General features: G+C 36.6%; 1 non-coding gene across 1 annotated transcript; it reads left to right on the forward strand.

The window, feature by feature from the left end:
• The first annotated feature begins 13,573 nt into the window (after positions 1–13,573).
• On the forward strand, positions 13,574–13,679 carry LOC140858225 (small nucleolar RNA R71). The gene has a single exon (XR_012141794.1). It is a non-coding gene; the product is annotated as a small nucleolar RNA R71 (small nucleolar RNA).
• The last annotated feature ends 418 nt before the right edge of the window (positions 13,680–14,097 follow it).

Genomic DNA, 14,097 nt, shown 5'->3' on the forward strand with positions numbered 1-14,097 from the left:
TCATGCCTATCCAAAAGATATAAAATTTTGATGAAAATATCAAAAATATCCTTCAATGACGAGTTATCATATAATTCAATCTTCCAATCATATAATATCTCAGATAAGCTATGGGCATAGAATTATATTAAGTTCAAATACTTATTCATATATATCCTGATCTAAAAATGATAACTTAGTTGATAATATATTAGAAATTCTTTCTACTTATCATCCTGCTTTGATTAAAGACTTCTTAAGTCATCATCTTATGAGATTACATAGGATATTCTTTTCATTTATAAGAAATGATCGATATCTTGTTGATCACTCACAATCTTCATGCACACTTCACCATTCCCAGAATATTTCATATAAGTCTCAGAAAATCATATTGAGGTATGAACCAAAATATAGATTTATATATAAGATACTATAGTGATCTTAGATCTAAGAATCACTTGCACTACTCTCAATAGAGAACAATCAGCTGACATGCATATAAGGCTCTATCAAATGTTCTCTCATGAGGTCAATTTAGTGAACTCATTCTCTAATGAGCATCCACATCCTTGTATTTACTTTACTACATAAGTGATTGTGAGATCAACTATCCTCTTCATCAAATATACATTGGATATGCCAGTCTTATTTGTATCATTGATCTCCAAATTAATGATCCGATGATTGAAAATATTTTAGATTAGGACTATCAAGATTTTATGTCTCATTGGTATGATTTCATCATGATTCTAAAATCATTGTCTTAAGCTATGAGATTTATTATAATCTTAATTAAGCATCAAGATATAGCATATAATAAAATAAAATATCTAATTTTATTAATAATTAATGTTAAATACATGAGTTAGAGAGATAGAATATAAAAAATATCCCATCGTATGATATATGCAATGGGTTTATAGGGTACAATTCTTTCAATCTTTAGTTGTAACCCAGTCAAACCTTTCTGTCTTCGAGAAGAAGATCCTGCTAACAATATGGTGTAGCAATGTCATCTCCGCTGTGAGCTGATTGGCCTACAGATTGTCAACATTGCTCACATCTTCCCTTTCTAAAATACAATGAAGCCCAATGCTCTTGTGTTTGGTAAAAAATTGGAAAATTATTATGGCTTTACCAGAAGCTAAAAGCTCTACTTGAGAAAAGCTCCGTTTTGTAGCTTTTCTATAAAAGCACTTCCTGACCAATGTTAGAAAGTTGTTTCTATTTTAATAAAAAAATTTTGATGACCAAAATGCCCATCAATAAATCTCATAATCATATCTTATATTATATCATATTATATTATTATATAATAAATATGATATGATATAATATAATATAATAATCATAGATTAATAATATATTATATTATATCATATTGCATTAAAATTATAATGATATCATATCATATCATTATGATACAGTATTCAATATTATATTACACTATATTATAATAATATTATACAATATTAATAATATTTTAATATATTATATTATATTATATATACTCTACGATATAATATTATTCAATATTTTTTATTATTATTTTATCAAACCAAAAATATTTTTTATTTTAATTTTCAAACATATTTTAAAGTTCTATAGCATTTTAGAAATGTAGTTACCAAACAGTAAATAGCCTTTTATAAAATCTCTATTTTCAAAAGCTTTACTTCCTAGAAGTTCTACTTCCAAAAGCTTCCAAAACTCTATCACCAATAGCAGTCCCAAATATGGCCTTAGACTCTATGTACCACTCTTTTGAACTTCTTGTGTTGCTATATCATGTGGGAAGCTAATTAGATAGTAGATCTCCTGGCTAATCATTCAAGCATAGAGCACTCACAAGTGGTTTGGATTGAGAGCTTCTCTCGATCATCTTGCTTCCTTTATAAGGGCAGTGTAGGTCATATTTTTTGAAGATTGTGGTAAACTCTCACTCTCTATCAACCCTCAACCTCCAAAAAAAAGATAGCTAGGTGAACGGGGGTGATCTTTCGGATAATATTCATTTGGATCTATTTTTATATCCAAATCTATTAAGATATGAATAGAAATTTGATCATTCGATTAATATTCATATCTGTATCTATATCTATCAAAGAAAATTGAATATAAAAATGGATAGATAACTATTCGATCTATATCTGAATATCTGTTTCTATGTATAACTATATTGAATTTTATATAATACTCATTAACTTTTAAGAGAAATATACAATCATAGTACCATGCTATTGACTTGATTTATCATCCATCTAATGATATCTTTGATTTTGTTATTATAAAATTTAAGAATAAATTATAAAAATCTCTTGAGATTAGGGCTAAATTACACTTACATCCAATAATTTGAAAAACATATGCTTACTTTCTTAAGGTTTATTTCTATCTAATACTTTAATCTATGACTTGATGGAATGTTAGTTAAACTGTTAGATCGAAATAAAAGATTTTCAAGATGATGAAAATAACCTTCATATCAAGTTAATGAGGTCTTCAAATACCTCCTCCTTATCTGGCTCCTAACTAGGGCCCACCTCATCCCCTCCTCGACTTTGTCCACCACCTCTCTAACCACTTCGCCACCACCGCTGCCTTCTTCTCTCTCATCATCCTCGTCAGCCCAGCCAACCTCCCCCTCCTTAGCTCCTTTATCTCCATCGTCCCCTCCGTCTGCCCCCTCACCCTTCTCCTCCCCACCCACCCCTCCCTTTCTATCGACGTCGAGCACATACGCGATCTCCCCCTAGGCCTCAGATGCCGCCCTCATCCGTGCCCTCTCCCTCCTCAGCCCAGCATCCTCTACTAGGTCCGATCCTATCCCCAACCCCCCTCCACTCTCCTCTTCAACTTCTTCCTCGATTGGACCAACCACCTCACCGTCGATCTCACAATCTCAAATCTCACAAAAGTGATTTCGCCACCATAGTGGGCTTAGCATACTGTTGATGATAGGTTTGGAGGACCTACAGGAAGGCCTCTAACATTAACCCAAGTGCATACTGAAGTGGAGCTAAAACATGAGAATTATAGCTTAAAACATTTTTAAGTACCTTGACATCATTCAAGAAGATGAATTTCCAACCATTGAGGTGGGCATGAACCGCAATATCCATATCTTATACTGTTGTTCGCTTGAGCCAACCTCTAGAATCCTCCAAGGCTTTGATTCTCCAGACACCGACAATCCCATTAAAGCAAAAAAAATTAAAAAAATACCATTCACTTGCTGCTCCACTTTGAATTGAAAGCAGAGGTTGATATTTTGAAGGCAAGTCAACAAGTTCTCATCCTTATTCAGAAACTCCTTCGTGCCTGAACTAATCCTAGCTCAAGATTTCTCTAAATCATATGTAAAATGGATATTCAATGAACCGAAAAGATGAAGTATTATTTGGAAACAAACTTCATGAAACTAGACTACAAGGTATCAATATCTTAAAATGTGGAATCGTTTGCTTGAGAAAATTAGGATTTGGTTGGAAGTCAACATCAAAAATAATAACAAACTCATAATTGTTAATATACTCACAGTTCATGACAAACTTAAGATTTCCAGCTTTATAACCAATCCTCACTAACCGATGTCGATGGACTATGTTGACACCCCGCTTGCTCCATTTTGAAACTTCTGCTTTGATTAAAAGCTTAATGGCCTCATCATCAGAGTCATCAAGTACTTGGATTGGTAAATAGTCTTTGAGCCAATCAAGCTGGTACACGACAGAAATCAATTGCTTGTATATCTATAGAAAAAAAGTTAACTTTAGGAGTCTTTATCTTGAAGGACAATTCTCCTAGTCATGCCAAAGCCATTTGAAAATAGTGTAATATATTTCAAAATTTATAAAAAGAATATGCATAGCAATGTAAAGATTTAATCTAAGGGACCAATTATGTGAATTCATGTGCTGACCAAAAAAAATTATATGTATGTTTATCTCATCAAGAACATAAAAAAAAAAAAGAGAAACAAAAGAGTTATAGAACTAAAAGATAGAGTTCATTACCTCCCTCTTATTGTACATAGGAATTTGAGCTAAAACCCCATCGAGACATTGTCCGAGTAGACCGACAGCATGATGTCAATGATCGCATACTTTATTAGTTTGACTATTAAGGATATTTTTTTTCTCATATTATTTCATTATCCTCCAATAGGAATATATAGATTACAACTGTAGTTGCTCTAGGCCAGCTATTACAACAAATATGGAGAGCTGAGCTGTGCATTGATAAGAAATCAAATATAGGTGAAACCAAACATGGAGAGATGAGTTTGTGGGTTGACAGTGCGTTGATAAGAAACCAAATATAGGTGAAACCAAATTTGGAGAGTTGAGCTGTGCATTGACACACCCTCTCAAGTTGGAGATTCAGGACTACGAATCTTCAGTTTGTCTTGTAAGAACCTGAAATGTGAGGTACCCAAGAGTTTGGTGAGAATATCGACAAGCTGATCTTGGGTGGAGATGAATTAAATAGATAGTTAACATCGTGCAACACATTCATGAATAAAATAAAAATCAATCTCGACATATTTCGTACGAGTATAAAAAATAAGATTTATCGAGAGATAAGTGGCCCTAATGTTATCGCACTATAGAATGGGGAGGCCATGTAAACGATAGCCTAGTTTCTGAAACAAAGACTCAAGCCAGATTAGTTCAGTTGATGCATCAGCTAAGACCTTGTATTCAAACTCTGTGGATGAGCGAGCAACTATCTTCTATTTGCGAGATGTCCAAAAAATGAGGTTGGGATCGAAAAAAATTACATAGCCCCCAGTGGAGCGCCGATCAATCCTACTACTTGCCCAATCCACATTGTAGAAGGTTTGAAGATACTGAGAGATCGACCAGCTAATCTATAATCTATGATCAGCTGTTGCTTTAAGTTACTGTAAGATGTGCTTGACCATAACCCAGTGATCAACACTAAGAGACTACATAAACTGACATACTTTATTCACTGCAAAGAAAATATCCGAGCGTGTCAATGTAACATATTGAAGAGCTCCAATAATGGAGCAATACTGTGTGTGGTCCGGATGGAGAGCACCTCCTAAATCAGAATCCTGTAGCATAGCCATTAGGGTCTGAACAGATTTACAATCAACCATGTCTGCCTTGAAAAGTAGATCTCTGATGTAGCGAGTTTGAGATAATAATAAACTGATAGAGTTTTGAATAACTTCAATTTCTAAGAGAAAATAGAGATCACCAAGATTCTTAATAAAAAATTCTATAGCCAGCTGATGAAGGAGTAGAGAGATCTGACTCGAGTCACTGCTGGTTACCAAAATATTATCAACATAGATGAGCACATAAATCACATGAGAGATCATCCTCAAAACAAATAATGAAGGATCGGTCTTGCAGGCAATGAACCCCAATTTGAGAAGGAACTGGGAGAGACGATGAAACCAAATATGGGATACTTATTTTAACCCATATAGAGATTTATGGAGATGACAGACATAATCTGGATGGTCGCAATCCTCAAACCCTGATGGTTGGGATATGTAGACTTCTTCTGTCAGGTTATCATGTAGAAATACATTGTGAACATCTAATTGTGGATAGACCAATCCTGAGAGATTGCAAGACTTAGAACATACCGAATTATGGTAGGCTTGATAACTGGACTGAATGTCTTATTGTAGTCAAGGCCAAGTTGTTGGTGGAATCCCTTAGCAACTAAGCACGCTTTGTAGTGCTCAAGAGAGCCATCAGTCTTTTGTTTGATTCTGTACACCCATTTACACCCAATCAAATTTTTTTGGTGAGACAAATATGGTATGAGAGATCATATACTATTACGAACTAGAACATTAAATTTCTCAATTATTGCAGTATGCCACTCAGATTGTTTAGATGCTTGCATAAAATAAGTAGGTTCCTTGGTGAAGATAATGGTGATAAGGACGGATGGTTGGTTTGGACAGGGTCGAAGCACCATGGGATGGGTACAGGTGGGTTGAGCTGGTGGATCAGAAGAGGGTGTGTCTAGCTGGGAACCAATTGTTGGAGAAGGTATAGGAAGGGAGGATGTTGCTAATAGAGGGTTGCAATAGAGGTCAGTAAGTAATCTAGTCCGAACAGATGCAAATTCATTAATGCTAGAGGGACAAAGTGGCGTTAAGACAGATCAAGATATAGGAGATGCTACCAATGATAAGGTGGATAGATGGGGCAAAGGAGAATGGAGAACTGGTGGAGAAATGGATGGAAGTGGTGGGGTGGCTTTTTATAGAGGCTGAAGAGATGTAACGCCCCAAGGAGGGGAAGAGGGAGATGGTTGTGATGGAGGATGCAATAGGGAGTGAGATTTAAAAAAAAAGGTAGATTTGTCAAAGCGAACATGCCTAGTGATATATGTAGATTTGTTATCAAATCGAAACACCGATAGGTATTGTGAGAGGGACTATAGTCGAGAAATACACACAGTTGAGATTGGTACTCTATTTTATGATGATTATAAGGATGAAGATAGGGATAGCATAGACATCCAAAAAATCATAAGAATGTATAGGATGGTTGATGCGTAGTCGTTGATAGCACCAAAAATAACTCTATTCACTACGTAGGTAGGATGAGTCGAGATCGTATCCTCAGGGACCTTGGGCTAAGTTGAGATTGCAAGATAAAAGAAAGAAACGTTATTTTTGATTTAGAAAATAAATTATCTTAAAATTAAGATAATTAGAAAATAAAAAGCTCGAGAGTTTTGAATTACTTTGCACTAGCAGAGTTGTATCTCTCTTTTTTTTTTTAATTAAATGGATGCGATTAATCTTAGAAAAAATACCTGTCTTTTCTCGACACGCTCCGTACCCGTAGCTCACGGTGCGTCTCTGGAAAGTATTAGGTAAATAACTCTTCTTTTCTCGGCACGCCCCGTATCCGTAGATCACGACGCATCTCCGAAAAGTAAAAGTTGTTTTTAATATTAATCTAATAAGAAAGTATAAATAAAAATATATAAAGGAGAGCAAATAAAGAACTCATGATAATTTAAATAAAAAGCATAATCTTTATTGCATATAAAGAAATATAGGAAAGTTTAGAACAATAAACCATCTCTGTGTCGTTACAAAATTTCTTCTCCACTCTCGAGACTGCTAGCCTAGCTGCTCATGAAATAGTCCCTTTCTATTCCTCTATGCAAAGCTCTAGAAGAATTTCTGAGCTCCCCCCTCAAATAGGAGTACAAGAGCCTTTTTATAGGTGTTAGGAGGAAGGAGTTTTACATGATTTTCTGATATGGGACTAAAAAAATACTAAAAACCACGCGTCCAAATGCCGCACCCGCATCTGCGCCCGCCTGCACGTCGTCCGCATTCCGCATCCTGCGCTGCTGCCGCGATCCGCCCCGCATCCGCGTCGCGTCCGACACCACCCCGCGTCCACGCGTTCATGCGCGGGCGTTCACACGCCCAGAGCATTATTCACGCGCCCAAAGCATTATTCACGCGCCCAAGAGAGAATTCAACATGAAACAAGCTTTTCCATATTTCAAAAAGAAACTTTTGTTTCTTCACAATGACATCTATATCCTTTTGGATTCCTTGCATAGTATCTTCATTTTCTATAATACCGGATGCATCTTTCTTTTATTTTAATTTTATTTTAAGTCTAATTTTCTTCAAACTTGAGTCTTTTTGATCTATGAATCGGACTCCTTGTATCGGCGATTACCTTTCCTGTAAAACATAGAAAGAAATATCAAATTCTTAATAAATAAGATAAATTAAATATAATTTTTTAATTTAAAATACTTAAATTAAGTGTTTATCACACCCCCCAACTTGAATTTTGCTCATCCTCGAGTAAAATAGATATATCAGCATTGTGTACCGACTCGATCTTGAATCAAAATTAGGTTAGGCATCCCAAAAGGTAGATGATACTTGGTCAGACCATTAAAGAGATATTTCATTGGATTATCAATTTGACCCAATTAGTGGTTGAGTATTAACTAAAGAAATTTCAAGAGCTTTTCTTTCACCAACTCTCCACTTTACTCTTTAAATCCTCTAACTTAATGAGAAAGAGATTTATTATCTTCTTGCAATTTAGTCCCTTTTTTTTTTTTTTTAACATTGCCTACCTTTTTATGCGAACCACAATGCTTACTTAGGCGAAAGGGCCCGGTTACTCAGTAGGAAACCAATATTATTTTTTTTTCTTTTTTTTTTAAGTAAATTTTAAGGAGAATTTTTGCATACCTCGACCTTTCCACCCAATTTCTCATTAAGCAGATTCTTTATTGAGATCAGTAAGAAGAGGGTTGTAGAATCACTCCTAAAATTTGGTCTAGTCTAAACCCTATCATTCATTGGGTTTTCTTAATAATTTATTCCTCAATATCTCTAAAATTATCTTGACCATTAATCGTTCATTGTTTAGGATGCCTAATTGACTCTTAATCAAAATAAAATTTGGATACACAAAACTAATTATTTCTGACCATACTCGAGGATTTGATTAATTTCCTCCCCCCCCAACTTAATCTACATTGTCCTCAATGAAGTAAGAAAGCAAAGAAAATAAAAGGAGAGAGTGCACCTGGGATAATTTTGCTTCGGAAGTTGAAGATAACTTCATTGATTAATAGGCTCTTGTTCTAAATTTCTGCAGCTGCAAAAAAATAAAAATAAAATCGTTGGGTTGCCTCCCAACAAGTGCTAAGTTTTACGTCTTCAGCCAGACTGAATTGAGTATTATGGCAGTTTTGGATCTACTAAATCAACAGATTCAATTAATTCTCCATCACTAATTCCATCTATGTAAGGTTTCAATCGCTGACCATTCACTTTAAAAGTGTTCCCCTGTTTAAGATTTTTGAGTTCTATAGCTCCATGAGGAAATACCTGAGTTACAATGAAAGGTCCGTCCCAACGTGAGCGAAGTTTTCCAGGAAACAGATGCAATCTAGAATTGAAGAGCTAAACTTTTTGATTAGGCTCGAACGTTTTTCGTGCAATAAATTTATCATGGTATACTTTAGTTCGCGCCTTATAAATTTTGACACTCTCATATGCTTCATTGCGTAGCTCTTCAAGTTCATTTAATTGGAGTCTCCTATTGGAACCTGCATTTTTCATATCAAAGTTAAATTGCCTTATGGCCCAAAATGCACGATGTTCCAATTCCACCGACAAATGACAAGCTTTTTCGAATACAAGTCGATAGGGAGACATTCCTATGGGTGTTTTAAAAGCAGTACGGTAAGCCCATAATGCATCGTCTAAGCAAAGAGATCAATCCTTTCTATCGGGCCTAACCGTCTTTTCTAGGATATGTTTAATCTCCCTATTTGACACCTCTACCTGACCATTAGTTTGGGAGTGATATGGTGTGGCCACTTTGTATGAAATATTATATTTTTTTATAAGTGCTTCAAAATATTTATTCGTAAAATGAGTCCCTCCATCACTAATGATCACCCTTGGGAAGCCAAATCGACTAATGATGTTTCGTTGGATAAAATTAATTATAATTTTATTATCATTAGTCCGTGTAGCTATTGCCTCCACCCATTTTGATACGTAATCAACTGCCACCAGAATATATTCAAATCCAAATGAGGCTGGAAAAGGTCTCATGAAATCAATCCCCCAAACATCGAAGATTTCTACTACTAAAATGGGGGTCAGCGGCATCATATCCTTCTTGGATAAATTTTCTGTTTGCTGACATCGCAGACAACTTCGGTCAAATTCATGTGCATCCTTGAAAAGCGTTGGTCAATAAAACCCACTCTACAGTACTTTTGCTGCAGTTTTTCTTCCACTAAAATGTCCCCCACATACTGAAGAATGGCAAAAAGTGAGAATGCTTTGGAATTCACTCTCGGGGACACAACGACGAATAACTTGGTCAGGACAGTATTTGAATAGTTCAGGTTCTTCCCAGAAATAATATTTAATTTGCGAGAAAAATCGATCCTTTTCTTGTTTTATCCAGTGAGAAGGTACTTGTCCTGTTGATAAGTAATTGACAATATGGGCAAACCATGGAGGATGGCTAGAGGAGATTGCGAAAAGTTATTCGTCAGAAAATTTTTCTTTGACCTCATCTATGCCTATCGTGTGTTCAACTAAGATCCTGGAGATGTGATCAGCTACCACATTCTCAGAACCCTTCTTATCCCGGATTTCCAGATCAAATTCTTGTAAGAGAAGGATCCATCTGATCAAACGCGGTTTAGTATCTTTCTTTGAGAGAAGATGTTTCAGAGCCGCATGATCAGAGTAAACTAGAACCTTAGACCCTAACAGATATGAGCAAAATTTTTCAAGAGCGAACACTACTGCTAGTAGCTCTTTTTCTGTTGTGGTGTAGTTTAATTGGGCATCGAAAAGAGTCTTGCTAGCATAATAGATCACATGTGGCTCCTTTATTGATTTTTTGGCCTAAGACGGCACCTATTGCAAAGTCAGAGGCATCACACATAATCTCAAATGGAATGGACCAGTCAGGGGATTTTATTATGGGTGCTGTTGTCAGGGCTGTTCGTAATGTGTTGAACACTTTTAAACAGTCTTCATCAAAGACAAATGGTGTATCCTTGGCCAACAGATTGCACAAGGGTCTTGAAATCTTGCTAAAGTCTTTGATGAAGCGTCTATAAAATTTGACATGACCTAAGAAAGATCGTATTTGTCGGACCGAAGTAGGGGATGGTAGTTTTGAAATAACCTCAACTTTGGCTTTATCTACCTCGATCTCTTTTTCAGAAATAATATGTCCTAATACAATTCCTTTCCGCACCATGAAATGGCTCTTTTCCCAACTTAGGACAAGATTTGTCTCCATACACCGTTTAAAAACTTTGGAAAGATTATGGAGACAATCCTCAAAGGTGGTTCCAAATACAGAAAAATCATCCATAAAAACTTCAAGATATTTGTCCACCATATCCGAAAAAATGGCCAGTATGCACCGTTGAAATGTAGCGGGTGCATTGCAAAGCCCGAATGGCATACGCCGAAAAGCGAAGGTGCCATAGGGGCAGGTGAAGGTAGTCTTTTCTTGATCATCCAGAAATACAGGTACTTGATTGTACCCTGAATAACCATCAAAAAAATAGTAGAAACTTTGTCCTGCTAACCGTTCTAGGATTTGGTCGATGAAGGGCAATGAAAAATGATCCTTCCTAGTAACGGCATTCAGTTTTTTATAATCTATGCATACTCGCCATCCAGATGATATGCGAGTTGGAAGTAGTTCACCTTCTTCATTCTCCACCACAGTAATACCAGATTTCTTAGGTACTACTTGAGTGGGACTGACCCATTTACTATCGGATATGGGGTAGATGATTCCAGCATCTAACCACTTTACCACCTCTTTCTTTACTACTTCACGCATGTTTGGGTTCAATCTCCTCTGCATATCTCGATGAGGTTTGGCATGTTCCTCAAAATGAATATGGTGCATGCAAATGGAGGGGTCAATTCTTTTTAAATCGACAATGGACCAACCGATAGCCTCTTTGTGTTCTTTCAGAATACCAACCAATTGTGCTTCCTGATTAGGGGTCAAGTCTGATGCAATGATTGCCGGGAGGGTGTCATTGAGTCCTAGAAATACATACTTAAGCGTAGCAGGAAGAGGTTTCAATTCTAACGTAGGTGGTGATTCTAAAGATGAGACTATTGGTGTACTGGCTAATGTGGGCAATGGCTCATATTTGATTGTCCATGGAGGAGTGGTTTTATCGTGTGGTGTATCTAACAAGATGTTAACTTCTTTCATATATTCCTCAAAGTCACACACTCCAAAGTGAGCCAAGCAAGTATCTAAGGGGTCTGGTGCTAGAATTATGGGTGTTGCATCTTCTATAATATCTTCTAGTATATCTACTTCGAAGCAACTATCCATTGATGGTCCTTGAGAAGCACCAAACATATTCAGTCTTAGTTTCTTATTCTCAAATGATACGTCCATGACTCCTGTCCTACAATTAATGCATGCATTTGCCGTAGCTAGGAAGGGTCGTCCTAAGATAATGGAAATTTGTCTGGAGTTGCCACTTAATTCCATATCGAGAACCAGAAAATCAACTGGAAAGTAAAACTCATCTATCTTGACTAAGACATCCTCAAGCATTCCACGTGGTTCCTTAATTGATCTGTCGGCTAACTGCAGTGTGACTGATGTGGGTTTCAGTTCTCCAAATCCAAAAAGTTTATACACCGAACTAGGTAAAAGATTCACACTTGCCCCTAAATCCAGAAGAGCTTTTTCAATGTGATAATCTCCTATAACACAGGAAATGATGGGGGCTCCTGGGTCCTTAAGCTTTGGAGGAGTGGCATGCTGGAAGACAGAACTAGCCTGTTCAGTGAGACGTACTTTCTTTGGGATTTGTGATCTAGATTTACATTTTTGGGTGCACAAATCCTTCAAAAATTTGGTATAAGCAGGAACCTATTTGATTGCGTCTAGAAGGGAAAGATTAATTTGGACTTGCTTAAACAATTCCAACATCTCATCAAGTTTTCCTCCCTTCTTATCTGCAGGAATAGGGGCTTTCAGGGCATCCGAAAATGGGGCTTTAGGCAAGTAAGATGATTTCGGTACAGTTGGTTCCTTCTCTATTTTCAGGTCCTCCTTGTTCTTGGGTGATTTGGATTCGGTTAGAGGTTTAGGGTCGGTCTCATTGATTTTACTAGTGTGTTCAATGACCTTCCCACTTCTCAGAGTCATGATTGATTTGGCATGTTCAGAAAAAGCTTCTGGGGTATTAAAACTCTCAATCACAAATTGCCCTCTTGGGTTGCTCTCGGGTTGGCTAGGTAATTTTCCTCCTTCCCTCCTACTGAATGCAGTTGCTAGTTGACCTATTTGGGTCTCTAGCTTAGCAATGGATTGTGTGTGGGAGTTAAGGGTCTGAGTGTTGACTTCTAATCGTTCTAATGCTTTCAGGACTTTTTCCTCAAAAGCTGAGCTGTGACCAGTAGTAGACGGTTGAGGAATATTTTGAAATTTATGGTATGGTCCATGCCTATATATTGGGTCTTGATATTGAGGTCGAGGTGTGGCAGGACCAACCACTGATTGTGGTCTCCAGAAAAAATTTGGATGGTTTCTCCAACCGGGGTTATAAGTGTTCGAATATGGATCGTTTTCTGGTCTGCGAGCTTGTTGGACTTGAGCTTGCTGAACCTGCTCGTGCACAAACTCAGGAAATTGAGATGCGGCTGGGCATTCACTAATAAAATGGTTCGGACTTGCACACAATGCACAAACTTCTTAGATTGGGTTAGGTGGAATCGGGGATTGTCCAGTATTTAGAAGACGATCTAATTTTTGGGACAGTTCATCTACCTTTTGATGGATATCTATGGTATTTTCTACTTCATATATTCCACCTCTTTTTGGGTTTAACATGGGTTTATCTCTAATAGAGGCAGACATATGATGTAATGAATTTTCACTTAAAATTTCAAACAGTTGCCATGCCTCATCCTCACTTTTCAGCATAAATATCCCACCGCATGATGCATCGACCATTTGTCGATGTCTTTCAGAGAGCCCATCATAAAAATATTGGATTAACTGCCACTTGGGTACAGCATGGTGGGGATATTTTCTAATAAGATCTTTTAATCTCTCCCATATTTCATGAAATATTTCTCCATCTAATTGGGAAAAACTAGTTATGGCTTTCCTTATTTGATTAGTTTTTTCTATGAAAAAATACTTCTTGAGAAACTCTCCTTACAGCTGGTCCCAGGTTGATATAGTCATAGAATCCAAAGTATGTAGCCAGTATTTGGCTTTGTCCTTAAGTGAAAAAGAGAATAATTTCAACCTAAGAGCATCATCGAAGAAGTTGTGAATTTTGACAGTTGAGCATATTTTAAAAAATTCTTCAAGATGTTTATAAGGGTCCTCATTACTAAGTCCATAAAATGAAGGTAACATTTGGATTATACTGGACTTAATTTCATATTGAGTGGCCTCCACAGGGGATACTTGAATACAAGGAGAGTAGGTATATGTGGAAAGAGTAAAGTACTCCTTCAATTGCTTGGGTGGATCATTCTCCTGATTTCGGTCCATATTTTTACGTCTGTTGGCTCTAAAGGTTCTT

Source organism: Elaeis guineensis, chromosome 5, assembly GCF_000442705.2.
Source record: "Elaeis guineensis isolate ETL-2024a chromosome 5, EG11, whole genome shotgun sequence".
NCBI lineage: Eukaryota > Viridiplantae > Streptophyta > Magnoliopsida > Arecales > Arecaceae > Elaeis > Elaeis guineensis.